The sequence below is a fragment of the Psittacula echo genome, assembly GCF_963264785.1.
Source record: "Psittacula echo genome assembly, chromosome: Z".
Classification (NCBI taxonomy): domain Eukaryota; kingdom Metazoa; phylum Chordata; class Aves; order Psittaciformes; family Psittacidae; genus Psittacula; species Psittacula echo.
Genome location: NC_137742.1, coordinates 69,080,273 through 69,104,740, shown reverse-complemented (window position 1 = coordinate 69,104,740; position 24,468 = coordinate 69,080,273).

Sequence of the window (24,468 nt, the reverse complement as noted above, 5' to 3'; positions counted from 1 at the left end):
CCCAAACAACATCCCTCTTTTATGTTTGATTGGGTTTGGGACCTTTTTTATTTGTTTGTTTGCTTGTTTTTCCTTTTGCCTGGTTTTTGTAGACATCCTGATGCCACCTGCAGTTAACATTTCCTCTGACATCCATCTCCCATTTCTGTCCGGCTGCCACACGGTCTCATCCATGCCCTTTTTTCTGCCCTGGCGCTTGCCAGACTCTTCACAGAGATGCTTTAACTGAGTGAGAAATCAACACCAAAAAACCCCAAAACAAATACCGAGCCTCCTTTTCCTGTTGTAATTTCTGCCATGTCAGTAAATTAAATCAGCTCATGAAGGTCTAATTAGTGTCAGCAGCAAGTGTTAACAGAGCAGCACTCAGATGATCACAAAAGACTGAGCAAGTGACAAAGAGAACTGGCTTATGATTTAATGCTGCTCAAAACAGATCATTACTTATTTTTGCCATATCATTGCTGCTTATATGACAAAAAAAGTTTTAGCATTCTTCCTTACAATTTACAAAACTTTGCAATTTTTTCCTTCCCAATTTGTTAAATACCTGTTTCACTTCTTTGCACAGGGTCTTAACCAGTAACAAAAGCATAATAGATTACAAATGACAAAAGTAGGTGGTTTATGGCAATGCAGTGATATTTCTGCCTTTTTTCCCCAGTTCTGTTTCTAAAATGTTAACAGAATGAAATACCCATGCATCTGGCCACTATGGCATTCTCAGAGGAACACTTTCCCCATATATTTTACCTTTAATCTGAAGAATTTGTTAAATGATCCATTTCTCATAATAGTTATTATCAGGTTTTGCCTTCAAAAAAAAAAATCTAAATGAGAAATGAAAGACATTCATAAACATGCTATTTCAAACATGTTCAACATAGTATTTAATAAGTGCTTCCTGTGCTCATCACAATTTTGCAATCAAACTGAAGGAAAACATTCATTTTATACCAATATTGCACTCACGATAGGACCATCTCCACCATATACATGTTTATCTCATCCATTATTACATTACTTAATTAGGAAAAAGGAAATTAAGCAGTCTCTTACTCCCTGCGTGATCAGTTAGACTTCCCTATTATTTTTCTCCCCACGCCTCATTATTAAGATTAAAATGAAATTACATGGATTAGTTCCTATTTCCATCTGGAAGCAGGAAGCTCTGTTACAACAAATTATTGAGCTAAAATGCAAAATTTAGATTAAGAAATAAAGCCATAGCACTGTGATAACTCTGTGGTTTAAAATGTGCATTTCAAGGGAAATATCTGTAAACTTACTTAAGTCCTGATAAGTCGATAGTCCTACAGCAGGAGAACTGAAGATTGCAGTGATGAATTTCAGTTATAATGCTATTCTAGTTTTCTAATTATTCAGCAAAATGGTTACCTGGTCTCATAGTAGTACAAATTTTGTTCCACTTTAAACTCATATTCTATGAAGATTAGTGAAAAAATTTATTGGAAAGGCAGTCAATAATTAATAAGCCTGATCCCTATCTAGTGCATATATAATTAGGAAAGGTGTGATTATTCTTTTTCCATTAACAGTTCAGGAAGTATGTTATGCCTAATACATCCATCCAGACAACAGCATCTAGCGTCCATATGAAAAAGATTACTTAAAGATATGGCAAGAAGTTGCCTGGCAACAGCTCTTTTCCTTTGAATGGCATTTTTGGAGCAGAAAGTGAAGAAAGCAAAAGCTCAAAATTAAATTCAGCTTGAGAGGCCTGCTGTGATCTAGATTCTCAAGTTAATATAGAACTCTGATTCTGCTCAATATGGATGTGGATCCCACATGGGACTGTTTTGCAGCTCCATCAGCACATGCAACTGTGCACAGCTCTGCTTTCCCTTTGTGTCTAATTCAAGCTCTGTAGTTTCTTCTTTGACCTAGCAAAACAACCCTTATTAAGAGATACAAATAAACTGAGTTTATTTTATGTCAGCCCCATGAGGAAGAGCTGTGATGTCTAGCTCCAGAGAGGACTGCTTTCTCTTTGGAATACATGTCAGGATAGTCACACTGAAAAAAGGGATCCTCTTGCAGACCTGGGCCTAGTTTGATTTCTACAGCTTGCACAGCAGTCTTCCTACTCAGCCATGTCCAAGGCTGCTAAAATTTTCAGCTCTGCTCACACAGAAAGAGTGGTTTATAAAGTCTTGGGACTATAGGTAGCAAATACACATTCAAAATGTCCTTTCTTAGAATACTTAGGACCTATGTCCCCATGACCTTCTGCTGAGGGTAGAGAGGGCAGTTCAGGTAACTTTTAGTTTTTTGCAGTGCCTTGTTCTGACTCAGTTATAAAGTAGCTTATCTTTAAATTAAAAAATGGCCCAAAGGAAAGGAAAAGGTGAAGAAGTTTGGAAAAACAGAATACACCAACAAAGCAATACACTGAGAAGGCAAGATATAAGCTTAAAGGCATGTTACTATTGCAATGGTGCCACCTAAAAAAACAACAAAACCAACCAAAAAAAAAAAAGATATCTTAATATCAGATATTTTTCTGTCATATGTCTGGACTATATACAAGTCCAATGTATTTCTCCACAAAAGCAGTAGTAGCCTAGAAAAAAAATTGTGTGACTGACTATAAAACTTCCATGAAATGAAGTCTTGAAAAATCCCCAGAAAATTTAACAGCAACAAATCAAGACAATGAGGTCCTCTCTGCTGCTTAGGATGACACTTTGTGAAGACTATAATTTTCCCCCCAGCTGTGCTGGCATTCTTTTCCACCTATTCCCTCCAGATAGAAAAAAAAAACAACATCACTTGTTTCTGAAGTCACTCAAATCATTACCCAACAATTTCCTATATATTCTATTGGGTTCATATATTAAAGCAGAGTGATTTTGAAACAGCATTGCTAACTTTCAAGCTTTTGACTGAGCTAGCTTTTGTCAAAAAATCCAATCTATCTTACTACTTCTGGTTTAGTTTTGGGTTTTATAAGTAAATGTGGCACACATGAAAAGTGCTGAAAAGACAATTGCCTGATGTGTTAGCTTCCGTTATTATAAGGGGTCCTGCTTCACTTTGTGGGCTCTTTTGAAAACAAATTATTGGGGAAAAATATCAAGCACTTTTTTTTTCGTACTTTTCTGTTAATGAATGCTGGATACAACATGGGAAGCTTTAGAGCCATTTTGCTGGTTTTGTTTAGAGACAAAATTAAAAAAAAAAAAAAAAAAAAAAAAAAGGTGAGACAAAAGCAAAGGGATCAACATGCATACTGAGAGAACGACCTTACTATGAACCATAGGTCTGCTTTTAAGCTTACACTTTTTCTTTAGTTTTGTGCTCTTCTTTCTCTTACAGCACTAGAGGTGAAACAACAATGGGAAATATGAAAAAAATACCAGCTGCGTGCAACTGACAGCCTTTTAATGCCATTATCAATTGGGCCTTCTTTGAAATACAGTAAAATCTCATCTACATTCATGTTACCACCATTTTATGTTTTAAAAGGAAAGGATCAACACAGAAGTGTCTGAGAGTCAGAAAGCAACTTGCTGCCTGTGCTTCTAAAGTAAGGATTCATGCAAATGATAACAGTTACGTGAACCCCAACTTTCTGAACCACAGCCCTCATACTGGCAGAGAAGTTTGGTGGTTTTCCAGTAAGGAGAAACAGCATTCAATTTTTTCAATGCAAAAAACTGTTGTGGTTTTTTTTTAAATGAGTCTGAATTCTGATACTGCTCCTCAGAGTTTCTGCAACGCTTCCTATCATGATGTTATCTGGAAAATGCACTAGTGTGTATTCAACTCTGAATGGAAATGCTGTTAAGCAAAGGATCTGAGACAGAAACCTCTCAACCAGCCTGAAATTCTCTCTCTCCCTAACAGCACTTCATTGATAGCTAATTTCTGAGAGTAACATTTCAAACAGTGGTATGCGAATGTACTAGTAATTTAATCTGGAACATGTTTTACTAGTTTGCTTTACAAAGTGTCAAAGGCAAGAGTAGTAAAGCTTTTCATAAAAGACAATAGCTATAACAGCTGCTTTCCACTTTGTCTACTATAACTGTCACCGTCTCAAGATTTGATGTGATTTGTTTTTCATAAAATTACATAAGCTCTGTCTTATTGTCTTATTATGGAATCATAGAATCATAGAATAGTTAGGGTTGGGAAGGACCTTAAGATTATCAAGTTCCAACCCCCCTGCCATGGGCAGGGACACCTCACACTAAACCATGTCACCCAAGGCTCTGTCCAGCCTGGCCTTGAACACTGCCAGGGATGGAACCTTCACAACCCCTTCCAGTACCCCACCACCCTTACAGTAAAGAACTTCCTCCTTATATCCAACCTAAACTTCCCCTGCTTAAGTTTTAACCCATAACCACGTGTCCTATCACTGCAATCCCTAATGAAGAGTCCCTCCCCAGGATCCTTATGAGTCCCCTTCAGATACTGGAAGAGTGCTATGAGGTCTCCACACAGCCTTTTCTTCTCCAGGCTGCGCATCCACAACTTTCTCAGCCCATCAATTATTATTCAGATGTTTTGAAATGGTCACACAGAAGTTGTTCCCATATCTTCCCAAGAATCTGTATCAAGTGGGACTGCTCTACAACTCTTCATGGCACCCCTTCCGCTTGCCTTTTATAAAGGCAAGTATCACAGTTGCCTTTATCCTACTCTTTGTTTTTCTTTGAAGAGACCTTGAACATAATCACTGAGGTTTACAGACTGCTGACTGGAATACACATAACTATGTCTGTATCCTTTCAAAGTTCTTTCTTCAATTTTCTTGCCATTTCTTTAACCCTTAGTTAGAAGTATGTTTTGTTCAGGCATTGATCATAAAGGTCCAACTGCCTTTTTGTGAAGAGAGAAGCAAAAGAGATAGCTGAACACTTCAGGCCTCTCTGTTCCTCCGTTATTTCTTTTTCCTTTTGTTACATTGCTGAGCTGTGTTTTCCTTTGTAGGCCCCCTATGTGTTTACTTTACTTTCCACATTTTTAGAGCCCCTACAACACACTGAAACTCATTTTGCGCCCTAGTCTTCTTAATTTACTATTACATGCTCATCTTAATTCTTTGAATTCACGTGCCACTTAGTTGTACTACTTTATAATCAAGGCACATCATCTTTCCAGAAATAATTCAGTTTAAGGTGAATTCAGTTTTCATGCCATTTCTATATGTTCAAGCACAGGCTTTAGCAGCAGAAACTTATACATGCTAGCATAACAGTGTCCCCATCAGCAGCTGTAACACTAAGGCTGCAGTTGGACTGTCTTTCCTAGAACTCATACAGTGCTTTGCCGCCAGCAATGTGTCATCTCTCTCTGCCCTCACTCTGTCTGCAGGTATGCCTAAGTAGGTTTTACAAGGGACAGGTTAGGAAACACACAAGTAGTTCATCCAGCAATTCTGACAGATGGAATAAGCCAATTGGGAGGAGCAGACGGGCAGCAATTGTCTTCATCAGTATGGCTCTTGGTAGAATTAATGTGAACCTGCTCCCTATTACCAACAGAAAATACATTCCTAATGACATTTGACACTATTAAATGTAATTAAGGTGTAAGCCAGATCTGGGAATTCTACTGACAGAAGGTATCCCTTAAACTACATCAGTCTAGTATAGAATTTGTTCTCATGTTCCTTCCTGCAAGAGCTGCTACTAAATGTCTAACAGTCATCATGAGTATCACTTGACTGTAACTACAGATAAAGTGGTGGTGTTTTCCAATCTGCTATAACTTGTCAAAATTGAACATACATTTACGTATTGACATTGACAGCTGAAACAATTAAGAACTTGTCCAGAAAGAAAAGATTTCTACATGTGATCACTGGTGATTTGAGCTATGGAAAAAATAAATTGATTCAAATAGTCAACTGATACTTGTGTGGTTAAAAAAGAAATACCCCAATGCCTGCTCTGTTATTTTTAAGACAGAAATGAAAACGCTTTAGGAAAACTCAGAATAAAAAACGGAGACTGCAACCAAGTGGTTTGTTAACAGTAAGTACCATTTGCAGATGACAGTACTTATGTTAACTTTGTTAACCACTCTGTTACAAACTAAGGTAAAATGAAAATGAACTTTTGCGTCCATTTAATTCCCCAGCTCACATATTGAAAAATATATTAAAGTATAGGTAAATATAACCAGATTTTGTGCGTTGTGTAACACTTTTTCTCAGGTATCACCATTGCTGTGCAGATAACAAATTTCTTATATTTACATATCTTAAAGCTAGAATTGGGCTTATTGTGCAGGGAATAAAAATAAAAATTGTGGTTTTGCCACAATCCAACAAAAACTAGGATACCCATACTTTCCTTATGTAGAAATTTTTAGGCAAAATGTTATGTGTCATCTCTGAGACTGATGAAAGAGCTAATCATGCTGAAAGGATCTGATTCTATTGCACTCCAGCCCTTCAAAATGTGGGAATGCAGCAACATTGCAGTGACAAGAGTCTTGCTGAGCAGCTGAACACTGCGGATTGATCAGGAGCTTTGCAGAACTGGAGCTCATGTGCAGCTCTGCTGATTTGCTGAACTCTGTGGAAGCAGAGAAGCAGAATCAGCAGCCTATGATGAAACTTTTCATCTCCCTCTAATTCAGAAAGCAAGCGCACAGGCTTTGAATTCATCAAAACTCAGACTACGCACTTGGAGCAGGCTTTTTAAGATAGATCCTATTTTATCTGAACACTATATGTTTTCTTATCATAAGTACAGGCAGCTGTTTCAGAGATGCCAAATCTTTCTATAGTCAAACAGTTAGTTCCCTTTTAAGCATGACTTTTTATGCATGAAATATTCATTTTACATTCACAGCGAAGAATAAAATATTTTCCTTTGAGGAACCTGGAAAGCTCTGAAAAACATACGTTCTGTCACACCAAGTTTAATGGGAAGGAATGCTATATTGTAACTGGCTCTTCATCATAACCGCACGTGCTAAGGTAAAAAACATCTGCATACCAATTAAAACCTTCCCTGGACATGTCTTCCTTCTTAGAGACTGCCTGCCTGCCTGACTGACTGACTGACTGACTGGTTTAGGTATTTACTGTCCCTACTTGAAATTGCACACACTTAACTGTATGTCATTTTTAGAAGGATGAATGTCCCAGCTTTAAGACTGGCTCCTTAGCCCAGAGAGTTCACTATTTTAATTGTGTCAATATCCTGATGTCATCAGTATCTGTATAGTTAAAACTAGATATCCAATTAGCTATGACAGTTTGGGATTTATGCAGTGCTTACACTCCAGTAGAACTGTAATCCCCTTTGCCCTTGTATGTTAAGTTACTTCATTTTGGAAATAAATGTCATAAGGTAAATGAGATTTTAAATGTTAAGGTACTAAGCTACTACTTTGCTCTTCCTTCAGATCTTCAGAACTGCTTGGCTGATGGCATCATGTGAAGATCAAGAAAGATTTTTGTCCTCTAAAGAATATTAACACATAGAACTATGCTTAAAAGTGGACAACTTTACTGAAACCGTATTAGAGTACATTACATTAATTATTAACCAGCCATTCATTTCCTGAGACTCTTACTTGTTTATATTGAATAAAGTCTAATTTTAGCCTCATTTGGAATAATCACATGCATGCCACCTTAGAGCAGCTTCACTACATAGTTGTCATCTGCACATAGCTCAATAAATCTAAAGTACATATAAGCATGAGATTTCCAGATAGGGTCACATTGCAAAATAAGGAGTACCAGTCAATAGACATTAATTAGATCGGTCTGTAGGAATAACAAGAGAGCCTCGGTAAATGGTTGGTGAAATACATATGGATTGATAAGTTGAAGGGCATCACCCATTTTTTCTGTAGAACTATTAATATAGTCATGACAGGTTTATTGTTTCCTTAGTTAAAGGAATATCTATGTTCTGCAGTTTTCAGAGACACTGAGCCACATCTGGCACATAATGTCCAGTGCTTCACACACAGCTGTTCCAAATACTGAGCCTACCAGCAAATTTGGTTGCTGATGGTGTGACCTCCATGGGTCATACTAATTATGGAAAAGTTGAAAAATATTGTTTTCTTTCTATTCTCCTTTTGATTTTGATTTTTACATTGATATTTTCAGAATAGACAATCTGCTTTTCCTCATTTGCAGATCTACACTCAGGTGTAAGTGGGGACATGGAAACAAGCAGTTGTTGTGATGTGTGACCTGTATTCTCTCCGTAATTTTTGGCAAGCCATTTAACGTCATTTCTAGATTTCTGCCTTGGCAAAATAATGCCATTGATGAAAGAATTAAAAATGTGGTTTCATTACTGTATCAGCAACTTCTTTCAGAGATCTGTGGCAGACAATTTGCATAGCAAACAGTTTCAACAAATGGATAGCAGAATGAATATATACAAGTAGAACAAAATCGCTGAAGAAAGAAAACTAACTATAACAGTATCTCACATTGAAAAGTTTTTTGCTGTTAAATAGTAGTATGCTATAGTACTGCCAATTCTGAAAATTCAAAACTCAAAAACCAATACCAAAAAAACATAACACTGGCTTTAACGTACGTTGTTTCAGAAAAATAAATTTAAAAAATATCTAATTTTACTTTTTTACCTTTCAGACCACACTCAAAAAGTCTTTGGCAAATTTAAGGAACTTATTCCTATAAGAACAAAATCTAAAGGGGAAAAAAAGGTCAATCAAAGTAGCAGTTAAAAGACAGAACATTTGAATGAAGTTACATTCTTTTGATTCTCCTCCCCATCCCTCTGGGAGCAGGGGGAGAAAGTGGGGGGAGACAGCGAACAGCTGCGTGGTTTTCTGGGTTGCCAGCTGGGCTTAAACCGCGACAGTTCTTTTTGGCACCCAACGTGGGGCACAAAGGGTTGAGATAATGACAGATCTGACTGGAGTGTGTCTAATTGTATTTGTGACAAGCATTCATTGTTTCAGGTTAATAGTCACTTGTCACAATGCTGATTTATTGGCTCTCAAAGTTGTTGCTCTTGATCTCGGAGTTTCAGCATGTCGTACCTTACTTACAGACGGTGTTTGCTGTCTTAGTGTTTATCAGCTGGGGGCCTTGGGCTGAGGTTCTTGTTTCATTGTACTTTACAGTAATGACTTTTAATACAATAGAATCATTGATCACAAAACTGATCCAGCTTGCGTTCCCAGTGTGGTCACCACCTCTATACTTGGGGAGGTATATAACAGAAGTGTTTAGCAATTACACATCTTTTTTCTGCTCCTTGGGTGGTAAACTTGTGAAGGAGACATTCCCTTTCTCCCCCCACTCCCAGAAGGATGGGGAGAAGAATCGAAAGAATGTAACTCCCATGGGCTGAGATAAGAACAGTCCAGTAACTAAGGTATAACACAAACCACTACTGCTACCACCACTAATAATAACAATAAAGGAAATAACAAAGGAAGAGAATACAACCGTGAACCATCCACCAACCAATACCCAGCTCGACCCGAGAAGTGATCTAGCCCTTCCAGGTAACTGCCCCCAGTTTATGTACTGGGCATGATGTGCTGTGGTATGGAGTACCTCTTTGGTTAGTTTGGGTCAGGTGTCCTGTCTCTGCTTCCTCCCAGCTTCCTCTCCTCCCTGGCAGAGCATGAGACTCAGAAAGTCCTTGGTCAGAGTAAACATTACTGAGCAGCAACTAAAAACGTCGGTGTTATCAGCACTGTTCCCAGCCTGAAAGTCAAAAACACAGCACTTGCACCAGCTACTAAGAAGAAGAAAAATGACTGCTGCTGCTGAACCCAGGACAGTATCCACCCCTTATTCCATACCATTCATGTCATGCTCAGATCTCACATTTTCAATATACCATCACTCTTATCTCGTATATGTGTGTATATACACACACACACACACACACACATATATATATACACACATCTTTAAACCATGAACAGATGGTGGCTGGTAAAAATTAGAAATTGATTCTCCCTTATCCACTTCTACATGTATTTCACCATACTGAACAGTAAGAATATAACATGCCCTTGGAATATGCCCTTGGATCAGTCTGCACTGGGCCAGATGTAAAAAATGTACTCTACACTGCAGCCAGGGAGAATGGTCCTACCTGAAGCCTCTGGCAGAAAGCTCCAGGGGAGAGTCGAGGTCGACGCCTTGGCTTTTGGAGTCGGGGATACAAAGGATCTGAGGTCAGCTATACCCCAACTGAGAAAGAGATACTGGCAGCCTATGAAGGGGTTCGAGCTGCTTCAGAAGTGATTGGCACTGAAGCACAGCTCCTCCCGGCACCCCAGTTGCCCGTGCTGGGCTGGATGTTCAAAGGCAGGGTCTCCTCTACACATCATGCAATCGATGCTACATGAAGTAAATGGGCTGCACTAATTACACAACAAGCTCAAATAGGAAATCCCAGTCGTCCAGGCATTCTAGAAGTCATCATGGACTGGCCAGAGGGCAAAGATTTTGGAATGTCACCAGAGGAGGAGGTGATGCGTGCTGAAGAGGCCCCACCATATAATAAACTATCAGAAAGTGAAAGGCAGTATGCCTTGTTTACTGATGGGTCCTGCCGTATTGTGGGAAAGCATCGGAGATGGAAGGCAGCCGTATGGATTCCTCAATGACAAGTTGCAGAAACTGCTGAAGGAGAGGGTGAATCGAGTCAGTTTGCCAAGGTGAAAGCCATCCAGCTGGCCCTGGACATTGCTGAACGAGAAAAGTGGCCAGTACTTTATCTCTTTACTGACTCATGGATGGTGGCAAATGCCCTGTGGGGGTGGCTGCAGCAATGGAAGCAGAGCAATTGGCAATGCAGAGGTAAACCCATCTGGGCTGCTGCACTGTGGCAAGATATCGCTGCCCGAGTGCAGAACCTGGTGGTGAAGGTACGCCATGTAGACGCCCATGTACCCAAGAGTCGGGCCACTGAGGAACACCAGAACAACCAACAGGTGGATAAAGCTGCTAAGATTGAAGTGGCTCAGATGGACTTAGATTGGCAACATAAGGGTGAATTATTTTTCGCCCGGTGGGCCCATGACTCTTCAGGTCATCAGGGCAGAGATGCAACATACAGATGGCCTCGTGATCAAGGAGTAGATTTAACAATGTACACTATTGCCCAGGTTATTCACGAGTGTGAAACGTGCTGCAATTAAGCAAGCTAAACAGTTAAAGCCTCTTTGGCATGGAGGATGATGGCTGAAGTACAAATATGGGGAGGCCTGGCAGATTGATTATATCACACTCCCACCAACCTGCCAAGGCAGTCACCATGTGCTTTCCATGGTGGAAGCAACCACCGGGTGGCTGGAAACATACGCTGTGCCCCACGCCGCTGCCTGGAACACTATCCTGGGCCTTGAGAAACAGGTTTTGTGGCGGCACGGTACCCCAGAGAGAACTGAGTCAGACAATGGGACTCATTTCTGGAATAACCTTATAGACACTTGGTCCAAAGAGCATGGCATTGAGTGGGTATATCACATCCCCTAACGTGCACCAGTCTCTGGGAAATTTGAATGGTACAATGGGCTGTTAAAAACTACACTGAGAGCAATGGGTGGTGGGACTTTCAAACATTGGGATACACACTTACCAAAGGCCACCTGGTTGGTCAACACCAGAGGATCTGCCAAGATGGCTGGCCCAGCCCAGTCAGAACTTTTCCATACTGTAGAAGGGCAATAAGTTCCTGTGGTGCACATAAAGAATTTTGATGGGGAAGACAGTCTGGGTTATTCCTGCTTCAGGTAAAGGCAAACCCACTCATGGGATTGCTTTTGCTCCAGGGAACCTGATGTACTTGGTGGGTAATGCGGGAAGATGGGGAAGTCTGATGTATACCTCAAGGGGATTTGATTTTAGGGGAAAACAGCCAATGAACTCAATTGTATGCTGTTGCCTGCTATGTAGCACTTTTATAGACCACCAACTAGATGTCTTCAGGTCACCAGTGACTGGCCCTGACTTCCCTCCGACCATCATCCCTACAAAGAATGAACTTTGATGAAACCAGTCGAGTTCTGAGGTATCATCAGCAGGTAACGATCCAACACTGCACACAGCCTCTCCTGCTCCGAAAGACTGTTACAAGACATGGAGCCTGACATTATGGACCGGATGGACTCAGCAGTTTTACAGGGATTGGTCCATGCACTAAGGAATGATCTCTGTATGTGTGTGTGTGTGTGTATGTATGCATATATATATATATATATATGAGATAAGAGTGATGGTATATTGAAAAAATGTGAGATCTGAGCATGATGTGAACGGTATGGAATAAGGGGTGGATACTGTCCTGGGTTCAGCAGCAGCAGTCATTTTTCTTCTTCTTAGTAGCTGGTGCAAGTGCTGTGTTTTTGAATTTCAGGCTGGGAACAGTGCTGATAACACCGATGTTTTTAGTTGCTGCTCAGTAATGTTTACTCTGACCAAGGACTTTCTGAGTCTCATGCTCTGCCAGGGAGGAGAGGAAGCTGGGAGGAAGCAGAGACAGGACACCTGACCCAAACTAACCAAAGAGGTATTCCATACCACAACACATCACGCCCAGTATATAAACTGGGGGCAGTTACCTGGAAGGGCTAGATCACTGCTCAGGTTAAGCTGAGTATCGGTCGGTGGATGGTTCACGGTTGTATTCTCTTCCTTTGTTATTTCCCTTATTGTTATTATTAGTGGTGGTAGCAGTAGTGGTTTGTGTTATACCTTAGTTACTGGACTGTTCTTATCTCAACCCGTGGGAGTTACATTCTTTCGATTCTTCTCCCCATCCCTTCGGGAGTGGGAGGAGGAAGGGGGGGGAAGAAATGAGCAAACAGCTGCGTGGTTTTCTGGGTTGTCAGCTGGGCTTAAACCACAACAGAGGGATTACCTACATTACTACTCAAATAATTAAAGAAAAAGAGTAGGAAGTATTTTTTCATACTACAAATATTAAATTGTAGAAGTTGTTAATACAGGATGTTACGGATATCAAAACTATAAATGCTTAAAGGTAAGTTAGACAAATTCATGCAAAAAAATCTCTGACATGTAGTTAAAGGCTCACGAAGTCCTGTAGGTCATAACTGTTCAGGTTTGGAACAGTGCACTGGGAGAATTTTCTCTATGTACTTCCGTCAGTCTTGGAAACTAGGAGCTGCATTTTTGAAACAAAATTAAGTATTAAATTGTGCATTCATTTAGATCTCCAGTTACAAGTGCTCAAATAAGATGAAAAAGATTCTTTTGCAATTTGGCATAGGCAAGCAGCAGTCAGATATGATACGTAATTCTTGACTGTTAAGCCAGTCTTCAAGCACAGATTGTTTAATGCAGAGGTAGAATTTTAGGTTTTTTAGACAGATATGTCTACAGATGTAGTAAACTCCAAAATGCGCTACCAAAAAATTAATACAGATTTAATACTTACTGTAATGAATTTTGCTTAAGTCACTTAGAGCAAAGAATTATCTGGTAAAGCAGTTATATGTATTAACATTATGTATATGACATATTTACAACACAGGTGTGACTGCACAAAGCAAAAGTGGCTATAGCACTTGAAATATTTAAAGATGAGAGAGCTGACAATCAATCTTAGCCTATGGGATAAAATCATTTCTATCCAAAGCAAAAAACACAATATGGATCAGAATGAGTGAATAATAGATGCAATTCCAAAAATAAGAACACTTGAGACGGAACTGTTAAAAACCAAGACAAGACAAGCATGTAACATTTAAAATACTTGGGTTTGAGTAAGCTTTTGGTGTTGGGTTGTTTGGGGTTTTTTTTAAATTAAGCACACATCTGTGTATTGGTGAAAAGAATTCAGTTTTGCAGCACTCATAGTGTCAGATTTCCCTCAAGGGAGCTGAGCTACTGCTTGATTCTACATTCATCATACAATTCCCAATCAACCCCCTCAGTCACCTATAAGTACCTTTTGTGTCCTCTGGCATTACCACTACTACAAGCTTAACCTCAAAACTGTACCAATTGCAATTATGTGAATGCTTGGTCAAACGGGTAGAAAGAACCTGTATTTGTGCTAGGTATCATGCAGATGTATTCTCCATATCTGAGTGATTAGCACTCTTTCCTTATCCTCCCAAGACTATCCATGTGTATTATGATGAACACTCAGCATAAAACTGAAATAACGCCCATGAAAAGCTCAGAATAGATGATCATAATGATCCCTTCTGGCCACTGAAGCTATTAGCTTACACATCTGCAGCAAAACATTGAACATTTTTCTAGCAGGGATGCTCTTACAAATAATTCAATCTCTGAACAATGCTCTGCCAATAGTTCAAGTAAACAGCCTCAGGGTCACTCATTTGAGGCTCTTCCTTTGCTCTGATCACTCCAGATATCTATGAAATATGACTAGATACTGTCCAAAATCCTTTTGGCTATTAATGTGTCATTTCTAGTTAGAATGGTGTTTTAGCAAAACCATTTCAAATGCCTTCATGCTATAAATAACACAGCTTAATTCCTGACCTTATTATTTTTCCATTTGACAGCCACCTCCCTGACAGATCAACTCAGACAAAAACTGTGGGTAAAATATTGCTGTAAGCAAGTTATGTACTACATTTTTTAACCTTCACAAATCTTTTTTTACCCCTGTAACTCAAAAAAAGTAAACAAAACTTCAAGGTCTGTTTCTCAAGATTTTCTTAACTATTCAGCTCTGATTAGAAACTACAGGGATACTTGAGGTTGAATTAAACAAGTGAACAGCAAGTATTATAACAGTCTCTATATAAAGTTTAAATTTTGCAATTCTGAACTACATAGAAAAGATAATATTTCTACAATTAATTTTAGATATGGACTTCAACACCCCATCAAACGAAACAGATTTATGATTTCTACATTATGTAGGGCAGTAACATTCCCCTTTTAAGCACCTTGAAGCTGTCTCTACTGAAGGCAAAGCTCTCAGATGGCTATAGCTCTCAAAAAGCATACGTTAATGTAATGAAGCTCTTGTCACTATTTCCCCTTATTCACTCACTGAATTATTTCCGTCATAATGCAGCTCTGTTTTTCTCCTATTTTACTTTCCTTTTTTCATGTAAAATAGCTTAGTTCACTTTTATTCTTGGAAGCATTGTATTTTGTTTCTGTGCCATTCTAAGGAATAGCACAGAAACAAAATACAATGACCATGCCAATTTGCAGAGACTGGTAGAAAAATACAAGATAATGAAACGCTCCCTTGGTATCTTTGTTTTTAAGATACAGGTTTCCTTGCTTTTTGCTTTTATTTCTTTTCCTTTTTCCTTACGCTGTGTTTTTCCTTTCCTCAGTCCATCCTTCCTCCTTTTCATTTGCCTAACCTCCCTCTTATTGTTTTTGCACTGAAAATACTATTCAAACTCCTGGTTTTCCTCATCAACTCCAGTAAGAGGATATACCAAAAAATCCCCACACGTCCTTTGGGAAATGACTAATCACAAGGGATGGATTTTCATTAATAGGCTAACAAAAACAAAGGTGAGAAGCGCCTCTCCCTCCTAGTGAGTCTGTTCAGGCTGCCTGTATCAAAGATGTGGCTCTGAAAGTGGTTCATCCTCTGTTCTGATGCCCTACTTCTGAGCATTTAGGTGCAGGAAGAAGCATTCTTTGGCAGAGTTGTGGCCTTCTTCCTTTGACAGTCTTCCACATCAATTCACAGAGAAACAAGCAGACTGAAACACCCTTGGATAATAAGAAAGCACCATGACTGACACACAGATGTTACCTATCTTGGCTGCTTATCTCTCCAGACTTGTTCAGTCAAAGTAAAGAAGGTGACTCTGAGCACCTAATGTGCTACACCGAACTTTTTTGTGTAGCACAAAAGGGTCTGAACACATTCCTTACAATTCTTTTCCAGTGCTCCTTCTTTAGAAGAGGGAGGCTGTAGATAAAATCAGAACAGACTGGACTGGCTAAACCAGAAGGCTTCAGTTCACTTTCATGTCTTTTTCATTTCTATTTCCTTTCTAATCAAAGGTTCCTATACTTGCTTGACACCACAAAAGACTAAATAAAATTGTTGGAGTGCAGTAGCACTGCAAATTATTTATGAAGTATCCAGGTTAAAGATTTTATTGTAGGAAATTCTGTGTTCAATCCTCTCCTTACTGCTGCAAGGTGTGACCAGCAAATGTTTCTATACAATCACTCTCACTGAGTTGCATAGTAATATGAGATACTGAATGTTTTCCCTTCAGACTAACATTTGAAAGTGATGCTGAGTTGCATATTTATGCTTATTAGAGTAATTTAGCACACTAGGAGGTGTTTAGAAACTGCGAAATGTTAGGGGCAATGCATAATGGGGTATTTACTTTGTACGATATATACAGATGGGGAGCCGTTACAAAAGGACAGAATGGCAACACAGAATAAGCAAGAGGTGTGTACTTGAGGAAAAGCTGTCAGAAGATGTGAGTGCGTCCATGCTGCATGGGCGCAGCAATCAGCAGCACCCCAGAAAGTTATTGCTATGCTGCCAGTGATTCTGTCCAAACCAATTGAGCCCCCTAACGCAATGCAGTATACTGGAAAACAAGACTGATGTAACCAACATGATGATCATGTGAAATTAAAACACCATTTTACTTTTTAGAAAAAGGTATCTGCTTTTCAGAGCAAATGTCACAGGACATCTTGGACCTTGCATTTGGCCTTGTTGAACATCATGAGGTTGGCATTGGCCCTCCTCTCAAGCTTTTCAACGTCCCTCTGGATGGCATCCTTTCCCTCCAGCATGTCAACTGCTCCACACAGCTTGGTGTCATCGGCAGACTTGCTGAGGGTGCGTCAATCCCACTGCCCATGTCACCAACAAAGATGTTGAACAAGACTGGTTCCAACACCAACCCTTGAGGAACACCACTCATCACTGGTCTCCATTTGGACATTGAGCTGTTGACCACAACTCTTTGTGTGCGACAATCCAGCCAATTTCTTATCCATCAAACCCCTTCTGCTCCACTTTATAGACAAGGATGTCGTCATGTGGGACAATGTCAAATGCCTTGCACAAGTCCAGGCAGATGACGTCAGTCACTCTTCCGCTATCCACCAACACTGTGGCCCCATCATAGAAGGCCTCCAAATCCGTCAGGCATGATTTGTCTTTAATAAAACCATCTTGGCTGTCACCAATCAACTCCTTACTGTCTATGTGCCTTAGCATATTCTCCAGGAGGATCATGCTTTTGCCAGGAACAGAGTTGAGACTGACTGGTCTGTAGTTTCCTGGGTCTTCCTTTTTCCCCTTTTTAAAAATGGAGATAATGTTCTCCATTTTTCAATCAGCAGGAACTTCACCAGACTGCCACAACTTCACATATGGATGGATAGTGGCTTAGCCACTTCTTTTGCCTGTTCCCTCGGCACCTGCTGATATATCTCATCAGGTCCCATGGACTCGTGGACCTTCAGGATCTCTAGATGATCTTGTATGTGATCTTCTCCTACAGCAGGTGGTTCTTCATTCTCCCCGTCCCCACCTTTGCCTTTTGTGACTTGGGCAGTGTGGCTGGAGCTCTTGCCAGTGAAGACCAAGGCAAAATGTGCCCTGCTGTTTTGTCCCTCCTACAGATATTGGAGTGATTGAAGTCCCCATAAGGACCAGAGCTTGCGAATGTGAGGCCATTCCAGTCTGTCTATAGAGGAACTCATCTGCTCGATCTTCCCCGTCAAGTGGCCTGTAGCAGATTCCCACTGTAATGTCCCCTATCCCTGCCCTCCCTTTAATCCTGATCCATAATCTCTTGGTGGGCTCTTCATCCATCCTCAGGCAGAGCTCTATGCACTCCAGCTGGCCACTGATGCAGAGGATGACACCCCTTGTCTCCTCAGCCTGTCCTTTCTGAAGAGCCTGTAGCCCTCCACTCCAACATTCCAGTCAAAGGAGCCATCCCACCATGTCTTCCTGTATGTGTTCACATAGAGGCATTTAAGTTGGGCCCCCAATGAAGATGACTTACTGGCTGGAGTGGCAGGAATTCGTTTGTGCTGCTCCTCAGGTGCTCTCCTGGTGACCTGCAATTCCTCTCCACACTCTGGGCATCTCTCACATGCGCTGACATCAGACTGGTAGGAGTGGGATTGACTGAGGTTACCCTTCCCCAGCAACTTTGAAGACCTATTTCACATTCTTTAGCAGCATTGGTTACTGTATAGAAGCACCTGGAGATGCCTATTTATAGAAGAGAAATAGAAAATACATAGAAACAGAGTTGTTGCAGCCTGTCTTTTCCATTTAGCACTAAAAAAAAAAAACCCAAACAAACAAAACAAAACCCAAACCAAACAGGAAATAAGGAAAAACAAGATACTAATTTTCCTGTACACTTTCTAATTATGTTAAAGCAACAATAAAATAATTAATTCTGAATAATTTCTAGATTCTAGACAGACAGGCCAAAATCTAAACTACTTGTATGTGGAAAGCAGTCTTATGTTTCTAAGTTCCTAAAAAGCTTGATCTTTTATACTAGTTTAATTGCCATTGCTATTTCCTTCCTGTGCAGAAACATTTTTGAATTTGGGGTTTATTCTTAAAAAATGCAACCACAAATATTCTAATGTGTTTATTGCAGAAACATTTACTAAATTAAATGTAATCCCGATAAATTAAGGTATGATGCCAGTGTGTAAGCAGTGGAGAAATGCAACTGAAGGAGTGCTGGTTTTTATGTTTGGAAACAGAGATACCTATCATACTATGCTCATTAATGATTAGCTCCCCCAGAAATCATGCTGACATGACAGTAAAACTGTATTTGAGACACATGCTTGTGTGTTAACCTATCCTGCAATGTAAACATAGCATCAATATACAGGGGTGTGCTGCTAATCTGTAAAAAGTGGAGTGAATTGATATCACGTGAAGACAGAAAAAGTTAATCTTGAACAGAAAAAATAACACAAAAATAAATTTTAAAAAAGTGTAATCATATATGTAAGATTGGAGTTAAAAATCTTCAAAAACACCTGAGCCAAAATCAATAGGGCCAACTGATGTCTCATTGGTATGATATCCTATTCATTTTTATAAGAAGAGAACATAAAAATAGGTTCTATTTTGCTTCCTTTTTCTTCAGTTTGCAGGAAAATACAATACTAGGTTAGACTATTACATAATGCACAAGGTTTTGTGATAGGATGCAGTGAAATATACAATGATACTCAAACCAAGAGGAACTAAATAATGTGCATTGTATCTCTTAGCAGATAGAAGCATTATGTTCTTCCGAACAGTGGTTCATTTCTGCAACAGAAAACATCTTTTTCAGAATACATACACAGCAGCACCTGTATAATACCCTTTGAAAATTATCTTTTATTTTATTTACTAGATGGTTCATTTATTGATTTAAAATCACTTTACAAGGTGTTAGACGGTAAGATTATTTAAAAATGTGTATTTTACACAACCTATCTGTTCCTCCTTATTTTCATTACATAATAGTGTGTGATACAACAGCTCCTCATTAGAGGAGGCACACTTTTACTGCCTTAGAAACTCAAGCTTACGTCTCAAATTAAACATGAACGAACTGCTTGTAAGAAGGGGGATTTGTTCACACTGAACTCTCAAAGAAAATATGAGTGTTCCTCTTAGGCAGTGTATTGGTCCTGACCAGGACAGCATTCCACGTTTAAGAGCTAGTGATCCACGTAACAGTTAAACTGAGGAGGCACAAGACTGTGTTTCCCTACTTTGCAAGCACAGAGTGGCTTCCAGTGCTATGCTGTACTGTACAATTTCCTTGACTGCAATTCTGTGATTGATTCTGTAAAAAATTCAGCCAGCTCACTGGATCAGAGGAGCCCACAGGCAGCTCCCGCTGGATACCAGCCATTACACCTGCCTAGCCTTGCCTTTATTTATAAGTGCAGCAAGAAGTTCTCACTACAGCATTCTTTAGGAACAGAGTTGGTTGCTTGTAAGGAAATCGTATAATAGTGCACAGGACCAAAAGGGAGAGCTGCTGTGCAGTATCACATGAGAAAATCCATCTGATGTTGTACAAATTCAGGCTGCCCAACAACTGAAGGGACATAAGATTTACTTGCTACTTATGTCACTCTTCTTATTCTGTCTAATTAGAGCAGTTATCTTATTAAGCCATTTGTTGTCAAGCCTTTTCTACTGATCCAGAAAAAGGCCTTCACCATCTCTCTCACCTCACCCCTCATCTTCCACCCCAGTACAAAACAGGCAGGTATATGGCAGGAGGAGACAGGTAGGTATGCTTGCACAGCTTGTTCTCTGCATTTGATCTTTTTTAAATTCTTGTTTGTGTAGCAAATTTTGTACATATTTGCTATCTTCAGCAATGGTTTTAAGTTCAGATCTCAAAAGAATTAAATAAATTAATTCTGTTGATTCTTCCTCCCAATTTTCTAGTCTATAATCCATAGGCTGTAATCATGGAAATGCTTACATGAACCCATAATTTTGCACAGCATTATTCCTTCAATGAAATAAACTTCAGTAAACGTTTAAGTGTTTCCATGACCAAGGTCTGACTTTATTGCAGTACCATATATTTGATGGTTTAATTAAAGCAACCCCTCTTTCTTGTGTCTCTGTATCCTTATCTCGAGTATCAGCTGAGCAGAGCAGATTTCAGTAAACATAGTAAGTAATCAGAGAAAATCAGAAAGACATGAGGGACTAACTGAGAGGAAATAAGGAGATGGAGGAGACAGCAGTAATATAAATGTTTTTATATGTAGGAACTACTTTAAGCCCACACTTCTTTTAGTCAAAAAAAAATGTGTAAATATTTCTTCTTTAATTACAATGAAAACGTAAAGGTATGGATATTGAACAGTTATTTATAGATCAACCTGGTTTGCAAAAAGTAAGTTTGCAGCCACATAGTTTCAAGGTCTCAAAATAAGGTCTTCTCTCAGGCCTACTTCAAATTATTTCTCATTATTTGTTAGTGTTACTAATTTTTTGCTAACTGCTTCAATTTAACGTTCTGTCTTGAGAACACACAGGAATTCAGGCTAGTTTTTAATAAAAATGTACATTATGAGACATTTTGAATAATATATGATAATGGATTCATTTCAGCAACTGGCAGAATTTCTGATATAGTATATTAAACATGATTTAATAGTATTTCCAGAAATTATATAAATATTGAGAGTATAAAAAAATTAGGTGTGAATTTCCAGATAGCTAGACACAGAAGTTACCAGATTAGGTTTCACTTATTTCAGAATTGAAGGCATAGGTACTTGTCTACTCTTCACTAAGTAATATATATCCGTATATTCTAGTTATTTATTCAATTGTCCTATAATAGCTACACAACTAAGGTAAGAAGATGGGTAAAATTGACTTCCTGTACTATTCTGTCCTCCCTTATCTTCTCCACCTAGTGAAGTGCATAAGAAATGAACCATAGCTTTTTTTCACAGGTTAGTCATAGTTCAGCCAGTTAGATTGTTTTATGAAACTGAATCCAGGACAGAATGTGTACAGGAGACAACCTATCTATTAAGATGCAAACTATTCAGTGAAAGTATTCAAGAATCATGTAGTAGCTGAGACAGTGCCAGACATAATTAAACTGAGGTTCTAAAAATAAAAAAAGGTGCACAGTGATGCATCCATATATGATTTCTCTTCCAGCTGCTAATTATGTAAATTTATCATGATAATTGTTACTTAGACTGGAATCTTCCTGTTATATATTCCTATCAATAACAAAGGTCCAGTCAACCAACCTGTGTTTTGCTTCTGCCAACCTTCTGACAGCTAAGACTTCTTGCACTGGTTTTGTAATGGTATTACAAAATAGATAATGCCAAGGATGTCAACAATCAGTCACTCAGGGGGAGGAGAAGCCAATTCTCTTGCTCATGTTACCTTCATTTGTTAACATTCGGTTTCTATCTGTTTGTTTTTGCATATTCCAAATCTTCATTTAAGACAGGGACAATGTGCTTGTCCTGTAGTGGTAGTTTGCAAGTAACCTGAACACACAGATGTATAGGCATATATATCAATGTTTGGAGATATTTCTCATGGCACTTTTAAGCTATAATCACAAACAGCTGTAAACCTTGTTTCTACCAGAACACTTTCACAGTGAATACACATTCTGCTTCACTTGTAAAGAACAATCCTAGTATTATAGTTAGATCCAAGTTCATTCAATTTTCTCCTTTTCTGTACTTATTAAAGATTTGTTTATTACCTTCTGCATCTCAAAATACACATGCTTCATACTAGTCAGCAGGTGATTTTATCTAACTACAGAAAACCACAGAAAAAAAATAAAAATGTGATTATTCATATTTTGTGCCTAATTAACTAAAATTGTCCAGGAATAGAAATCTCAAATAAGTATTACTTCGAAAATTCAACTGTGATGTAAATATTAAGACATCTTTAAGCAAAGTTGTTTCAGTACTTTAAAAGTTACAGGTACTTAAATTCTGCAGTTTGATTCAAGCACATTCAAGGTTTTCAAATGGACCTGAAGTATATACTTACTAATTTTGTCCTATTGCACTATCAAATAAGTATGCAGAAGTGTAACTTTTAGAACATTCCTTAACAGGACAAGGGGTAATGGGTACAAACTGGAACACAAGAGGTTCCACTTAAACTTGAGAAGAAACTTCTTCACAGTGAGGGTGACGGAACACTGGAACAGGCTGCCCAGGGGGGTTGTGGAGTCTCCTTCTCTGGAGACATTCAAAACCCGCCTGGACACATTCCTGTGTAACCTTATCTAGGTGTTCCTGCTCTGGCAGGGGGATTGGACTAGATGATCTTTTGAGGTCCCTTCCAATCTCTAACATACCGTGATACTGTGATACTTACTAACATGCAAATATCCTTGGTCTATCAAGTCCTGCAAGATTTGCCTCCACCATTTCCTTAGATTTCACAAACATTTAGAATGTTGTTGATGTCATCTACCTGGACTTCTGCAAAGCATTCAACACTGTCCCACATGACATCCTCGTCTCTAAATTGGAAAGACATCAATTTGATAGATGGATGACTCAGTGGGTAAAGAACTGGCTGAATGGCCGCACGCAAAGAGTTGTGGTCAATGGCTCAATGTCCAGCTGGAGACCAGTAACTAGTGGTGTCCCTCAGGGATCAGTGTTGGGACCGCTCTTGTTCAACATCTTTGTCAGTGACATGGACAGTGGGATCGAGTGCACCCTCAGCAAGTTTGCCAATGACACCAAGCTGTGTGGTTCAATTGATATGCTGGAGGAAAGGAGTGCCATCCAGAGGGACCTTGACCTGCTTGTGAGGTGGGCTGATGCCAACCTTATGAAGTTTAACCACACCAAGTGCAAGGTCCTACACCTGGGTTGGAGCAATCCCAGGCACAGCTACAGGTTGGGCAGAGAAGAGATTCAGAGTAGCCCTGCAGAGAAGGACTTGGGGGTGTTGGTTGACAAGAATATGAACATGAGCCAGCTTCAGTGTGCAATTGCAGCCCAGAAAGCCAACTATATCCTGGGTTGCATGAAAAGAAGCGTGACCAGCAGGTTGAAGGAGGTGATCCTGCCCCTCTACTCTGCTCTCATGAGAGCTCACTTGAGTATTGTGTGTAGTTCTGGTGTCCTCAACATAAAAAGGACATAGAATTGTTTGAATAAGTCCAGAAGAGGGCCACGAGGATGATCAGGGGACTGGAGCACCTCCCATGTGAAGATAGGCTGAGAAAGTTGGGGTTGTTCAGCCTGGAGAAGAGAAGGCTGCGTGGAGATCTCATAGCACTCTTCCGGTAACTGAAGGGGGCTTATAAGGATGCTGGGGAGGGACTCTTCATTAGGGACTGCAGTGATAGGACAAGGGGCTGTGGGTTAAAACTTAAGCAGGGGAAGTTTAGGTTGGATATAAGGAGGAAGTTCTTTACTGTAAGGGTGGTGAGGCACTGGAAGGGGTTGCCCAGGAAAGTTGTGAATGCTCTATCCCTGGCAGTGCTCAAGGCCAGGTTGGACAGAGCCTTGGGTGACATGGTTTATTATGAGGTGTCCCTGCCCAGGGCAAGGGGGTTGGAAATAGATGATCTTAAGGCCCTTTCCAACCCTAACTATGCTATGATTCTATGATTCTATACCTGAAATGAAATTATTGTTTTCTTGAGCTGCTGTCTTGTTTATTTGATTATTTTACCCTTCATATAATAAAACCCAGATCCTCAGCATTTCTACTGACATAGCAATTGCAAGGAGACATAGGAGTCATTTTTCCGCCATTTCATATTGTACCTGCTCGCTTAAGAGCACCTTTTATCCATCAGCATTTGCATTCAGTACTGCTTTCTTGCTATAAACAAAATGTCTTTCCTGTGAGTAAATCCTGAAGATTAATAAAGGGATGTAGTCTATTGGAAATAAGAGAATGGTATCTGGTATTGAAGTGGGAGAGGGGATGAAGTGACCTGGCGTACTTAATGAGTAATCATCCTATTCTTTTT